The sequence below is a fragment of the Ixodes scapularis genome, unplaced genomic scaffold (genome assembly GCF_016920785.2).
Source record: "Ixodes scapularis isolate PalLabHiFi unplaced genomic scaffold, ASM1692078v2 PGA_scaffold1__304_contigs__length_218370807, whole genome shotgun sequence".
Lineage (NCBI taxonomy): Eukaryota > Metazoa > Arthropoda > Arachnida > Ixodida > Ixodidae > Ixodes > Ixodes scapularis.
Window position 1 is genome coordinate 217,917,401 of NW_024609846.1, and position 15,000 is coordinate 217,932,400.

Genomic DNA, 15,000 nt, shown 5'->3' on the forward strand with positions numbered 1-15,000 from the left:
CCACGCCAAAGAAAACAGAATCGATCGAAAAGAAACCGTTTCAAATCTCCGTTTCTAACGCACCGACGTCACAGCGCCATTCAACGTGCGAAAGATTTTTTTGGTACGGGATTTTCCACAAACGGTATCCATCGAGTTTCGTTTTCCCATGCAGTGTTCGATAAAAACTCGTAGAAGGAGGAGGACTGGTTAAGCGCACGCGTGCAATCGCACCACTCGTGCATTTGCTCAAAGAAAACGCAACGCAAGAAAGCATAAAACTGCGTGCTGCCCACGATCCGACACAGTCAAAACGAGGTAGAAAACAAATTCTCCTCTCTTGATATATGATCCGACCCTCACACAGACGAAGCCACGGGAAGGCCCGAGGCCGCAATGTGCGTTCAAAGAGTAAGTGCTCAGTGTGTCCTGCAATTCACACCAAGTCTCGCAGCTGGCTGCGTTCTTCATCGACCCGAGAACCGAGTGATCCACCGCTTAGAGTCGTGTTTTTGGATTTTAGAGCGCAGCTCTTAGGGGCCCGTTTCCGGCTTGAGCGGCGTCGCCGTCGGCGTCGGCGTCGGCGTCGGCGTCGCCGTCGCCGTCGGCGTCGGCGTAACCGCGCGGTGCATCATGGGAAATGTCCCATAATGCACTGCGCGAGCCCCCCACCAAGGTCACGTGACCTCGTGGGGGGTCACGTGACCCCCCGAAGTCACGTGACTCCCCTGAGGTCACGTGGCCCCCTCCTCGAGGTCACGTGACCCCCGCCGATGTCGCGTGACCCCCCGATGACGTCATCGTCACTGATGACGTCACCGGCATCCACATCGTCATCGTCATCATCACTGATGACGTCACCGGCATCCACATCGTCATCGTCATCATCACTGATGACGTCACCGGCATCCACATCGTCATCACTGATGACGTCACCGGCATCCGCATCGTCATCGTCATCATCACTGATGACGTCACCGGCATCCACATCGTCATCGTCATCATCACTGATGACGTCACCGGCATCCACATCGTCATCGTCATCATCACTGATGACGTCACCGGCATCCGCATCGTCATCGTCATCATCACTGATGACGTCACCGGCATCCACATCGTCATCATCACTGATGACGTCACCGGCATCCACATCGTCATCGTCATCATCACTGATGACGTCACCGGCATCCACATCGTCATCTTCATCATCACTGATGACGTCACCGACATCCGCATTGTCATCGTCATCATCACTGATGACGTCATCAGTGACGTCACTGATGTCGTCACCGGCATCCGCATCGTCATCGTCATCATCACTGATGACGTCATCAGCGACGTCACTGATGACGTCACCGACATTCGCATCGTCATCATCACTGGTGAAGTCATCAGTGACGTCACTAATGACGTCATTGGTACCCGCATCGTCATCGTCACTGATGACGTCATCAGTGACGTCAGTGATGACATCATCGGCATTGGGGGTCACGTGACCCCCAAGGTAACGTGACAACCCCCTGGTTAGTTTAACCCCCCCCAGTGCCCTTCCCTCCTCCTCCTCAAGAGCTGCGCTCTAATTCGGCGTCACAGGGAGTTGTAAGCGGCATTCATTTTTTTCAATCAGTACGACAAAACACAAGTTGTTGTTTTTTTTCGCGCCCGGCACATCCCATGCCATCTCGAAAGCGCAAAAAAAAAGGCCTCTTCTCAAACGCCTCTTCGTTAATCAAAACAAAAGGGCGATCCTCGAGAAGAGACGAAAAAGGGGGCGATGCGCCTTTTGTAACCCGCGGATTGTCCCGGTGCACTTGAAATCTCCTCTCAATCGAGGCAGCAGAGGGCTCCCGCTGGGCGCATCATCGAAAGGAACGGAGGCCACCCAAAGAAAAAGGCACATCCGAACCACAGTTTTTTTTTTTTTTTTTTTGTGCCGTCCCGACGGTATCCAAGCTTGGTCGGGATCGGCGCCAGATAAATTCGCACATCGAGTCCATTCCCCGTACAAGAGGAAGAAGACAAAACGATGCCAAATAACATCCGGTAATGATCCTTCCGCAGGTTCACCTACGGAAACCTTGTTACGACTTTTACTTCCTCTAAATGATCAAGTTTGGTCATCTTTCCAACACACCGCCGCAACCGAAAGGCCGCTCCGGGTATCGGTCCGAAGACCTCACTAAATCATTCAATCGGTAGTAGCGACGGGCGGTGTGTACAAAGGGCAGGGACGTAATCAACGCGAGCTTATGACTCGCGCTTACTGGGAATTCCTCGTTCAAGGGGAACAATTGCAAGCCCCTATCCCAATCACGAAGGAGGTTCCACGGGTTACCCAGTCAGAGAACCACGCACCTATTTAATAGGCTAGAGTCTCGTTCGTTATCGGAATTAACCAGACAAATCGCTCCACCAACTAAGAACGGCCATGCACCACCATCCACCGAATCAAGAAAGAGCTCTCAATCTGTCAATCCTCCCAGTGTCCGGGCCGGGTAAGTTTTCCCGTGTTGAGTCAAATTAAGCCGCAGGCTCCACTCCTGGTGGTGCCCTTCCGTCAATTCCTTTAAGTTTCAGCTTTGCAACCATACTTCCCCCGGAACCCAAATACTTTGGTTTCCCGGAAGCTGCCCGCCGAGTCATTTGAGTAACTCAGGCGGATCGCTGGTTGGCATCGTTTATGGTTAGAACTAGGGCGGTATCTGATCGCCTTTGAACCTCTAACTTTCGTTCTTGATCAATGAAAACATTCTTGGCAAATGCTTTCGCAGTAGTTCGTCTTGCGACGGTCCAAGAATTTCACCTCTAGCGCCGCAATACGAATGCCCCCGTCTGTCCCTCTTAATCATTATCCTGTATTCCAAAAACCAACAGAACAGAAACAGGATCTTGTTCTATTATTCCATGCACTGTTATTCAGGCGAATCGCCTGCGTTGAGCACTCTAATTTTTTCAAAGTAAACGCGCCGGCCAAAGCAAGGCACCTGATGAAGGGAACCAAGCCACGACAGGCATGATGTTCAGCACAGGCCGTAACGTGGTGTCCACGCACTTCCCGCCTGTAACTGAGATCCAACTACGAGCGTTTTAACCGCAGCAACTTTAGTATACGCTATTGGAGCTGGAATTACCGCGGCTGCTGGCACCATACTTGCCCTCCAATGGATCCTCGTTAAAGGATTTAGAGTGTACTCATTTCAATTACGGGGCCTCAAAAGAGTCCCGTATTGTTATTTTTCGTCACTACCTCCCCGTGCCGGGAGTGGGTAATTTGCGCGCCTGCTGCCTTCCTTGGATGTGGTAGCCGTTTCTCAGGCTCCCTCTCCGGAATCGAACCCTGATTCTCCGTTACCCGTAACAACCATGGTAGGCGCATAACCTACCATCGACAGTTGATAAGGCAGACACTTGAAAGAAACGTCGCCGGCTCGTGGCCGTGCGATCAGCACAAAGTTATCCAGAGTCACCACACAAAACGGACCGAAGCCCGATTGATCTTGGTCTAATAAAAGCACCCGTCGCCCCGAGGGGCTTCGGGCTCACTGCATGTATTAGCTCTAGAATTGCCACAGTTATCCAAGTAGGAAGAAACGATCTAAGGAACCATAACTGATTTAATGAGCCATTCGCGGTTTCGCCTTGTTTCGGCATGTACTTAGACATGCATGGCTTAATCTTTGAGACAAGCATATGACTACTGGCAGGATCAACCAGGTAATCTTTTCGTGGTGGGTCGCCCAAAACCCTACCAACGCGCGGACGCGGGGCCACCGTCAGGCGCCCCTTACGAACCGCAAACACACACAACGCTTAGGAATTACTTCCAAATCCAAGAAGAAATGAAGCACGTTCGAGCGCGCAGCCGGAATATCCCCGACCGAGGTCGGTACCGACGCGGCAAGAAGCGCATAAATTTCTTTCTCGTCGTAGCAACAGAAAGTCGTACGCCAAAAAAATCATTGACGACGCCTTCGCAGCGTTGCCGAGCTTTCAGGTCCCTTGAGGACGCACCCCGGCCTTCGGTCAGAACGCACTCGTCATTTCACACCGTTCGGTTGGCGCGGACGCTCCGAAACACCCTCCTCTCGCATTCGTTTTCAAGACACAGGTGCACCCGAGAACCGACCCCAACGGCAGACGCCAGAGATCGCAGGTACCTTGCTGTAACGACCATGCGGCGGAGGCAGCGGCCGAGACGGCGGCGAAAGGCGTCGGCGACGTCGTCAGACGACGCTCGCACCAATCGAACGCTCGACAGACCCCACCTCCACATAATAGCACCGATAAGTATAAAGAAGATCCTTCAAGAGCATTCTGTACATAGTTTGTGGTTATCAGTTTCGGTGACTGACTGACTGACTTACTGACTTACTGTCTCTCACTTATGTGGCTCCTCGTTATTCAGTATCATTTATTTGTCCTTTCTTTCTTATTTTTTTCCCCTCTCTCTCTCCTTATATATATATATATATATATATATATATATATATATATATATATATATATATATTGTGATGAAGACCCTCATCGTCGTCATCGGGCATCGTCATATCTACCTCATCATCGTCATCACCGATAGCTCGTGTGGCCCGTGCTCGCAACCGCGGGCCAGTTCGAATATAATCATCACTGAAAGCGGTCGTTGAGCTTCTGTCTTCCTGACATTATTGGTGGAGGTGCGGGGTCACGATCCCAGTAGCGACGTTCCATCACTCTGGAGCTTCGTCCCAGAAGGCGAATAGTGACAATGACCAGCAGTGGCCAATCCTCCTCCGGTGCCTCTGCAGCTGCAGTCAGCCCTGCCCCCAGCCAGCTCCGACATCCCAAAACCTTTGCCGGACTCCGAGAGGACGACGTGGAGGACTGGATGGACGTCTACGAGCGAGTGAGTCTTTATAACAAGTGGGACGACCAGGCGAAACTGCGGAATGCTATTTTTTATCTCTCCGATGTGGCCAAGATCTGGTTCACCAACCATGAAGATGAAATCGTGACATGGCTGCTATTCAAAACCCAGCTAGCCGAAATCTTCGGCAAACCCGCCAATCGTAAAGCTGTAGCTGAACGAAAGTTGGCAGCACGAATTCAATCTTCTGGCGAGACGTATACTTCCTACATCGAGGATGTCCTCGCACTTTGCCGCCGTTGCGACAAGGACATGTCGGAGGCCGACCGAGTCCGCCATGTAATGAAAGGGATCTCTGAAGAGGCATTTAACGTCCTTCTTGTGCAAAATCCCACGACTGTTAAGGACATCACCACGCATTGCCAAAGGCTGGATGAGGCCCGCAACTCCCGTCTTCAGGTTCGAGCACTGCATGACGGCTCATCAATTACCATGCCTTCTTTATCGACCGATACCCTGAAGCAAATGATACAGAAAATTGTACGAGATGAACTTTCACATTTTCTCCGACCTGCTGCAAGTCACCAGACGATTGAGAGCGACGACAGCGGGTTGCGCCGCATTATCCAACAGGAGATTGCTTCTGTCGTCACACCAAAAGAGACTTCCCCTAAAGTCACCGATGGACTTCGAACTTCTGATGAAACTTCTCGTTCGGGAGTTCCCCAACTGATTCCGGACCTTCCTGCTCTGGCTTCTATCTCGCCTGGTTTTAACAGGGGTCCTTTACCCCCTTGGAGCAGCCGCCCCACTTATCCCAACTACGGATCCTGGGGATATCGGCCGCGTCCAATCTGCCATTATTGTGGGATTACCGGCCACGTGGCACGAGTTTGCCGACGAAGACAACAGGACTACGAAACCCGCGACTACTATAGTCGAGAGCGAAACAACAGAGGGTATTGGAACCAGCCGCGGGATCAGTCTCCACCCCCGGATCCCTATCCAGCACGTCGTCCGGAAGCTCCACGGCGCCGCTCCCCATCTCCATATCCTCGCTCTTTCTCACCCATGATCTCGAGGAGAGACGCGCGGCCCAATACGGGAAACTAGGTTCCGCAGTTGTTGGAGGAGCAACTGCGTCACGGGAGAGTCTTCATCATCCTCCCTCTGACCCATCCAATCTCATCGAGGTACATATCGACGACTTACTCCTGTACGCTTTAGTTGACACAGGGGCGGCTACTTCCGTGATAAGAGAGGACATTTGCTTACGTCTTCACAAGGTTAGAACACCCCTACATGGTTGTTCATTACGGGCGGCGTCCACAGACATCATTCATCCCACCGCTCAGTGCACGGCTCGCGTTTTCATACAAGGTACGTGCCACACCATTCAGTTCATGGTTTTGTCATCTTGCACACACGACCTGATTCTAGGCTGGGATTTTCTTCAATCTGCTGAAGCTGTCATTAATTGCAAAGGCGTCAGTTTGGGGGATTCAAGTAACCGCGAGTCTGATTCCATAATCGTTGAAACCAAATTACGGGCCTGTGAGGATACTGTCATTCCCCCGCTAGCATCTTTCCTGATGAATTTTTCGAGCGAACTAAGCCTTTCGGGGACTTTTCTAGTAACTCCTCTGTCTACCGTCTTGCTAGCGCACGGGTTCATCGTACCCTATGCCCTATCTAAACTTACCGATGGCAAAACAGTACTCCCTGTATGTAACGTTACACACCAGCCACTTCTTTTCGTAAAGGACACTGTCGTCGCAAGTATCGAACCACATAATTCTTTGGAACTTGCTTCGCTCGAATCAACACATCATTTTGACCCTCCAACGTTGCCTGTTATATCCAACCAAATACTTTTGAATGCCATTGACTCTGACCTGGGAGTGGTTCATAAAAAGCAATTAATTAATTTATTAACTCGTTTCCAATCGTGCTTTGACGTTTACACGTCCTTCACAAGCACAACAAACTCGGTAGCACATACGATCAATACGCCTCCTGGAGAAATAGTTCACCAACGCCCATATCGCGTGTCTCCTTCAGAACGCCGTATTATTGACCAAGAGGTGTCAGAAATGCTGCGTAAGGGGATCATCCGTCAATCCTCGAGCCCCTGGTCTTCACCAGTAGTCCTTGTAAAAAAGAAGGACGGCAGCATACGTTTCTGCGTTGATTACCGTAGACTCAATAAGATCACTCGCAAGGACGTATACCCTTTACCACGGATTGATGACACATTAGACACCCTACAAGGAGCCGAATATTTTTCATCCCTGGATTTAAAGACCGGCTACTGGCAAATACCAATGAAGGAAGAAGACAAAGAAAAAACAGCTTTCATTACAACTGACGGTCTTTTTGAATTCAACGTGATGCCTTTTGGCCTTTGTAATGCGCCGGCAACATTTGAGCGCATGATAGATAACGTTCTCCGTGGCCTTAAATGGCACATATGCCTTTGCTACATTGATGACATTATTATTTTTTCTCGTACGTTTAACGACCATCTCCTTCGCCTGTCCGAGGTGTTCGTTTGTCTCACAAAAGCTAACCTCCTACTCAACACAAAAAAGTGCCACTTTGCCTCTCGACAAATTAAGATCCTTGGGCATTTAGTAGATAAAGATGGCATTCGGCCCGACCCAGACAAGCTCAAGGCAGTAAACGAATTTCCTGTTCCTCTTAATATCAAACAACTTCGTAGTTTCCTAGGACTCTGCTCGTATTTTCGCCGTTTTGTACCTCACTTCGCCCAACTGGCTGCCCCACTTACACGGTTGTTACAGGCCAATGCACCATTCATCTGGTCCCCTGAATGTCGAGACTCATTTCACTCTCTCAAAGCCACTCTCCAGTCCGATCCAATCCTGGGGCACTTTAATGACTCTGCCCCTACAGAGTTGCACACCGACGCCAGTGGATATGGCCTTGGTGTTGTTCTATTGCAGAGCGATCCCAACACACTAAAAGAATATGTTGTGGCCTATGCGAGCCGAATGCTCTCCGCCGCCGAACAGAATTACACTATAACCGAGAAAGAATGCCTAGCTGTCGTTTGGGCCATTAACAAATTCCGGCCATATCTTTACGGAAGACATTTTACTATTGTGACCGATCACCACGCGTTATGTTGGCTTTCTTCCTTGAAAGATCTCACTGGCAGACTTGGTCGATGGACGCTTGCGCTTCAGGAATACAACTACACAGTAGTATACAAATCTGGGCGCAAACATACAGACGCTGACAGCCTATCTCGATGTCCAGTAGACAAACCAGATGAACGGCTTGAAAACATGGATGACGTTTTTGATGTCTCAGCACTCCATTTTGACTCTATTACACATGAGCAATCCAAAGACCCGTGGATCAAAGGCATCATCGACCACCTTAAGAAACCGAATAACTTCGTTCACAAAAAGTTGCGAAAAGAGTTACAAAACTTTTCTCTCCAAGATGGTATACTCTACCGGCACAACTTTTCCCCTTCAGGACACCGCTGGCTTCTCGTAGTTCCTCGCAATATGCGCACTGACATTCTTCGATCTTTTCATGATGACCCTACTTCAGGACACATGGGGTTTAACAAAACGTACGCTCGCATTAGGCAACGCTACTTCTGGCCGCAGCTTCAGACAACTGTTTTTAAATATGTTCAGTCCTGCTTGAAATGCCAACGTAGAAAACGTCCAACGACTGCCCCTGCTGGTTTGCTGCAACCATTAGTTTGCCCCAGTGCGCCTTTTGAACGAGTAGGAATCGATTTGTTCGGTCCGTTCCCCGTTTCTTCTCATGGTAATCGGTGGATAGTCACGGCCGTTGACCACTTAACTAGATACGCCGAGACTGCCGCGCTTACCTCTGCGACATCTGAAGAAATTGCTCAATTCTTTGTACACACCATACTTCTACGTCATGGTGCGCCACAAGTCCTCTTAAGTGACCGAGGACGGCAGTTTCTTTCGAGTACACTTACAGCTATTCTGAAAGCCTGTAACGTAATTCATAAAACAACATCATCATATCATCCACAGACAAACGGTTTAACCGAACGTTTTCACAAGACCCTTGCAGACATGATATCCATGTATGTTTCCCCCGACCATACGAACTGGGACACTGTACTCCCGTTCGTAACTTTTGCCTATAACACTGCCCTCCAGTCGACCACGGGCTACTCCCCTTTCCATTTAGTGTACGGACGCGAAGCATCATGCACAATGGACACCATCTTTCCTGTCGCTCCTTCAATCAACAATCAGAGTGAACTCCTAGAGAACTTCATCTTTGGCGCCGAAGAATGCCGCCAGCTCGCGCAGCTCCGCACGTCGCGGCATCAACAGGTCACCAAGGACCGCTATGACAAGCACCACACGAACACGTCTTACTCCCCTGGTGACCTTGTGTGGGTTTGGACACCAGCCCGACAACCTGGCCGAGTGGACAAGTTCCTCCACAAGTACATCGGTCCCTATCGAATCACCGAGAAAACATCACCTGTCTCCTACCTCGCTGAGCCCATTTCTTCCTCCTCGGATGGCCGCCGTCGACCTTCGGAAGTTCTACACGTGAACCGCTTGAAACCATACCACCCACCACTCCAATAGCTTCCCCCTTCCCCCCCCCCCCCCCGAGGAGGGGGGTAATGTGATGAAGACCCTCATCGTCGTCATCGGGCATCGTCATATCTACCTCATCATCGTCATCACCGATAGCTCGTGTGGCCCGTGCTCGCAACCGCGGGCCAGTTCGAATATAATCATCACTGAAAGCGGTCGTTGAGCTTCTGTCTTCCTGACATTATATATATGTATGTATGTATGTTTGTGTGTATATATATATATATATAAATGTTCTTTTTTTCCTGTCTGCCTCTATATATACATACATACGTACATACATCCTACCCCTATAAAAAAAAATTATTTCTCGCTTTTTATTAAAAACGTGCTGACCCCTGCTTGACTCTGATTACTTCTTTTCGACTTTCAGTTCATGTTAACATGGTCAACAGAAAGTTTATCGACTTTGTTATTACAAAGTAAACCAATATTTACACGGGGCGTTTCATGCGTTTTGAATTGTGTCAGAGCCGAACAATGAGCGCTATAGTAAGTGAGATTGTCACTGCTTTTAATCCGAATGCTCGCGGTATCGCGCGTGTTTACGGCAGGCTTCATAATAGGCAATTTTCTTTCTTTACACTACTCTTCTTTGCTCACTTCATTGTTTCTACCATTGGTTTCGTTTGGAAGGCCCCGCCACTTAGTTTCCGACAAAGTCCTCTCAAGGAACGAAGTGAGAAGCACGGGATTAACAAAAGAAAAAGATGCGTGTTTTCTAAAGCGACACGGGCTTTCTGGCGCTTTCAACTGGGCGAGAGCCGAACAATTTACCCTACTGCACTTGCGACGGGCAGCGCTTTCAAACGGAATACTGGAAATCTCGCTTACTCTTCTGGCAAGTTTGATAGGAGACAAATATTATTCTTTTCACGCGAATTGTTCGCTCTATTTCTAATCTCTCTCTTCCGTGTCCTTGGCATGGAACGCCCGCTTCGTCTCCCACAAAGTACTTCCGAGGAATCAAGTGCAAATCACGCGACTTTAAAATGTGCGTGTTTTCTAGCGGTTACCCGTGTCGCGAGGCGACACGGGCTTTCTGGCGCTTTCAACTGGGCGAGAGCCGAACACTGTACACTACTGCACTTGCGACGGGCAGCGCTTTCAAACGGAATACTGGAAATCTCGCTTACTTTTATGGCACGTTTGATAGGAGACAAATATTATTCTTTTCACGCGAATTGTTCGCTCTATTTCTAATCTCTCTCTTCCGTGTCCTTGGCATGGAACGCCAGCTTCGTCTCCCACAAAGTACTTCCGAGGAATCAAGTGCAAATAGCGCGACTTTAAAATGTGCGTGTTTTCTAGCGGTTACCCGTGTCGCGAGGCGACACGGGCTTTCTGGCGCTTTCAACTGGGCGAGAGGCGAACACTGTACACTACTGCACTTGCGACGGGCAGCGCTTTCAAACGGAATACTGGAAATCTCGCTTACTTTTATGGCACGTTTGATAGGAGACAAATATTATTCTTTTCACGCGAATTGTTCGCTCTATTTCTAATCTCTCTCTTCCGTGTCCTTGGCATGGAACGCCCGCTTCGTCTCCCACAAAGTACTTCCGAGGAATCAAGTGCAAATCACGCGACTTTAAAATGTGCGTGTTTTCTAGCGGTTACCCGTGTCGCGAGGCGACACGGGCTTTCTGGCGCTTTCAACTGGGCGAGAGCCGAACACTGTACACTACTGCACTTGCGACGGGCAGCGCTTTCAAACGGAATACTGGAAATCTCGCTTACTTTTCTGGCAAGTTTGATAGGAGACAAATATTATTCTTTTCACGCGAATTGTTCGCTCTATTTCTAATCTCTCTCTTCCGTGTCCTTGGCATGGAACGCCCGCTTCGTCTCCCACAAAGTACTTCCGAGGAATCAAGTGCAAATCACGCGACTTTAAAATGTGCGTGTTTTCTAGCGGTTACCCGTGTCGCGAGGCGACACGGGCTTTCTGGCGCTTTCAACTGGGCGAGAGCCGAACACTGTATATTACTGCACTTGCCATGAACAACGCTTTCAAACGGAATACTGGAGATGTCGCGTGCTTTACTGCCAAGCTCAATAAGAGACGAATTTCTTTCTTTTCACGGGAATTATTCCCTCTATTTCTAATCTCGCTCTTTCGTTTCATTCGGAAGGAACGCGCGCTTAGTTAGCCGCAAAGCAGTCTGAATTAATCACGTGCAAAGTACAGAATTTTACAATATATAGTGTTTTTACCGGTTGACCGCGTCAGAAAGCGTACCTTTCCGACGAGGTCTGCGTCGCTTTGACGTGAGCGGGAGCAACGCGATTTGGGCTAGTGCACGCGAGATTGGCAGCGCTTCCAATTCCAGTACTGTAGATATTGCGTGCATTTTTTACACGCTTGAGGATGTGGGATTTTCTTTCTTGTGACGTGACCCGTTTGTCAAATTGTGTCTCGCTTTTTGGTATCGTTTAAGAAGCCCGTCCGCAAACAATCATAAAAAAGAAAAAAAAAAGAAATTAGTAAAGAAAGACGCCCATACCTTTTTGTTGCTCTTTCTTTTATTATCTGCGCACGATTTTAATTTGTGTAAGTTTTGTTTACCGTCCCGACTACGTAGGCGTTCGTACATGCCCGTCCTCGCGCCTCGAATTGTGTGCGAGCGAAATCAATCTCCCCAAGCTAGCTTCAGAAATTGCTCGAAAATCGAACGTGAGGAAAGCCAGAGATACGTGATTTTCACAGGTCGTGCAAGATTAATCCATAAATTGCGATATTGGTATATATATATATATATATATATATATATATATATATATATACATACATACATACACATACATGATTTCTGCGACAAATAGGAAGACAAAAAGACCATGTTCAAGCATAATATAGGAACATTGACACTTTGCACACACAAGGAGGTCAAATGGCAGGTTTTTCTTCCTTGTGCAGGAAACTTTATTGCAATGTCAGAAGGGAAGTTCCACTCTAGAATTGTGCGCTCAATAAAGGAGGAAAGGAAATGCACTTGAAAACCTTCACAGTTCAAGTAAGAAAACATTTCGAAACGACAGTTTGTTTTCTTGCAGGGAGGAGAAGAGGGGAGAGAGGAAGGGAGGGAGGGAGGGAGGGAGGGAGGGAGGGAGGGAGGGAGGGAAGGAAGGAAGGAAGGGGGGGGGGTGCCATGCACGGTGAAGACCAGAGTGTCGAACCGAAAACCGAAGCGAACGAAAAACCGGAACCGAGGAGTTCGGGGTTTCAGCCGAACCGAAACTGACCCGCCAACTTGGAACTGTACGGAAGAAAATATAACTGTCTATTAGTCTGACGATGAATAGAAGTACAAGGGTGTACGGCAGGGATAGCTGAAAAAAAAAAAGGCTCTATGGACTTGGAGCGGCAGCCCAAAGTCGATGACGACGAAAAGAAAGCACACAGTTTCGGAAAACAGGCGGTAAGAAAGCGACAAATTAAGTAGCCGTCATGTCGAGTTGATTGCTTAGCTCTATTTAAGATAAAGGAAGCACAATTGATGCTTACTTGCTAAATTGAATCAACCATTATCTTGTAAAGAAAAAAAACCTTAAATGCCAATCACCTGTATTTTAGGCCACCCAACAGACTGATAACTTTTAAATTCAGGCTAAAATATAACACAAAAAAAAAACAAGGCAAGACAGATATGTATGTAGCTTGTCATTTACTGCTCCATCAAATTTAAATAAAGCAATTTATTTCTCGGCACCTGAAAATAAGCGAACCCTACAAATGAATGGAAAGATACCCGTTTGCACTCTTGAAATAGTGCCTATTGCGAAAAGAAGCACCAGGTAAATATAATATCACTTTAGCTTCTTCTTTTTCTTTTTAATACGGTACGCTGTTGGTTCATCTTAGTAAAATATATAAAATAGCGCAAAAAAGACGAGGACAAGGAGTATACAGGACAGGCACTCACTTTCAACTAGTTTTATCCAGGAAAAGTAAACATACATATATAGCTTTTATTCACGATAAGTGCCGAGGGCAGCCGGGAAGGCGGCAATAGCCCCGGATGGTTTGATCGTGCTGGGAGACACCAGCATCCCAGCTCAAATATCTTCTGCCCTTAAGAATATGTGCTGCTTTGCCTGTCGTGTGTATATACATGTTCACTTTTCCTGAATGAAATTAGTTCAACATCAGCGCCTGTCCTGTATACCTCTTGTTCTTCTATTTGTTGTGCTATTTTAATGTCCTACATTACTTTTGTGCTCCCGCAAATCGAAGCAAACCAATAAAAAATTCGGTTCGACACTCTGGTGGAAACTAAAAGCTTAGAAAGAAAGAGGAAAAAAAGAAAAAGGAAAACATTTCTACAATAATGATAAGCAGGAGGAGGAGGAGGAGAACAAGAAGGCTAATAATGTGGAAAAAAAAGACACGACCCAAATAAATCAATACAAAGGATGGTATAACTCATGCATACTTACCACATGCAAAATTAATTAAAAAAAAATTAGAAAAAAAATGTGTATTTATATATATATATAGATATATATATATATATATATATATATATATATATTTTTTTTTTTTTCTTTTATCCAGAGGCTTTGGCGCATGCACAGCACTGCACTGCACTGCACTGCACTGCACTGCACAACACAACACAACGAGAGACTTTCCACAAACACACCACTGCGTACGAGGACACGACCACGTAGAGCTGCACGAAAACAAGCGCCGTAACTTAATAAAAAAAATTAAAAAAAATCCTTTCACTGGACGGACGGCACAAGAACGGAAACTGCTCAAAGAGCACACACACACACGACACATAATAATGAATTAATAAGGGGCACAAGTAGAACCTAGTTGGGCGATACGTAGGACACGGCACCCACACCAGAGGCCTTGCACAAGCACAGCACTGAGCACTGAGCAGCAGGTCACAGGACAGAAATGACGTCCACGCTGAGTAGGCCGAAGGCAGGGAATTACGGACGCACGCGAGGTCACCCACAGGCACTTTCACCGGAACCACGCCACAACACCACGCTGCAGAGCGCGCACTGCAAAGCGAAACCATGCGTTCACCTTCGGAAAGCACGGAGGGCGGGCGGCACAGAGAAGCAAAAAGACGTCAAAAGCACATCGCGATGAAGCGGCGGCGAATGAACACTACTCACTGGTGGAAATGGATATCTCCTCAAGCGAAAACATGCAATGACCACGCATGGTTTAAGATGCACGTGGGAGACGCGCACACTTTCAGAAACCAGGTACGCCAACGCACGCGGGCAATAAGACGGACAAAACGCGTCGAAAATACATCGCGTGCAAGCAGCGCCGACTGCATACTACTCACGGTTGCAAAGGTTTCTTACAAGTTTGCACTCCAGAATCTTAACGCGTTGGAAAGCGTCCGAGCTCACCAAGAACTATCACTCCGCAGGAACAACGCAAAGCAAAAGCAAAAAAAAAAAATTATAATAAAAAAAAATGTAGGAGACCGCTAGATAGATGAAAACGCCGTCATACTTTGTAAACAGAATTTGGAAAATAAGTAGCGCCGCCAGGTGGTCGGCGCC

The 15,000-nt window shown here is 47.9% G+C and overlaps 1 non-coding gene across 1 annotated transcript; it reads right to left on the bottom strand.

The window, feature by feature from the left end:
• Nucleotides 1–332: 332 nt before the first annotated feature.
• Nucleotides 333–485, bottom strand: LOC120849723. The gene has a single exon (XR_005717986.1). It is a non-coding gene; the product is annotated as a 5.8S ribosomal RNA (ribosomal RNA).
• Between the last annotated feature and the right edge of the window lie 14,515 nt (nucleotides 486–15,000).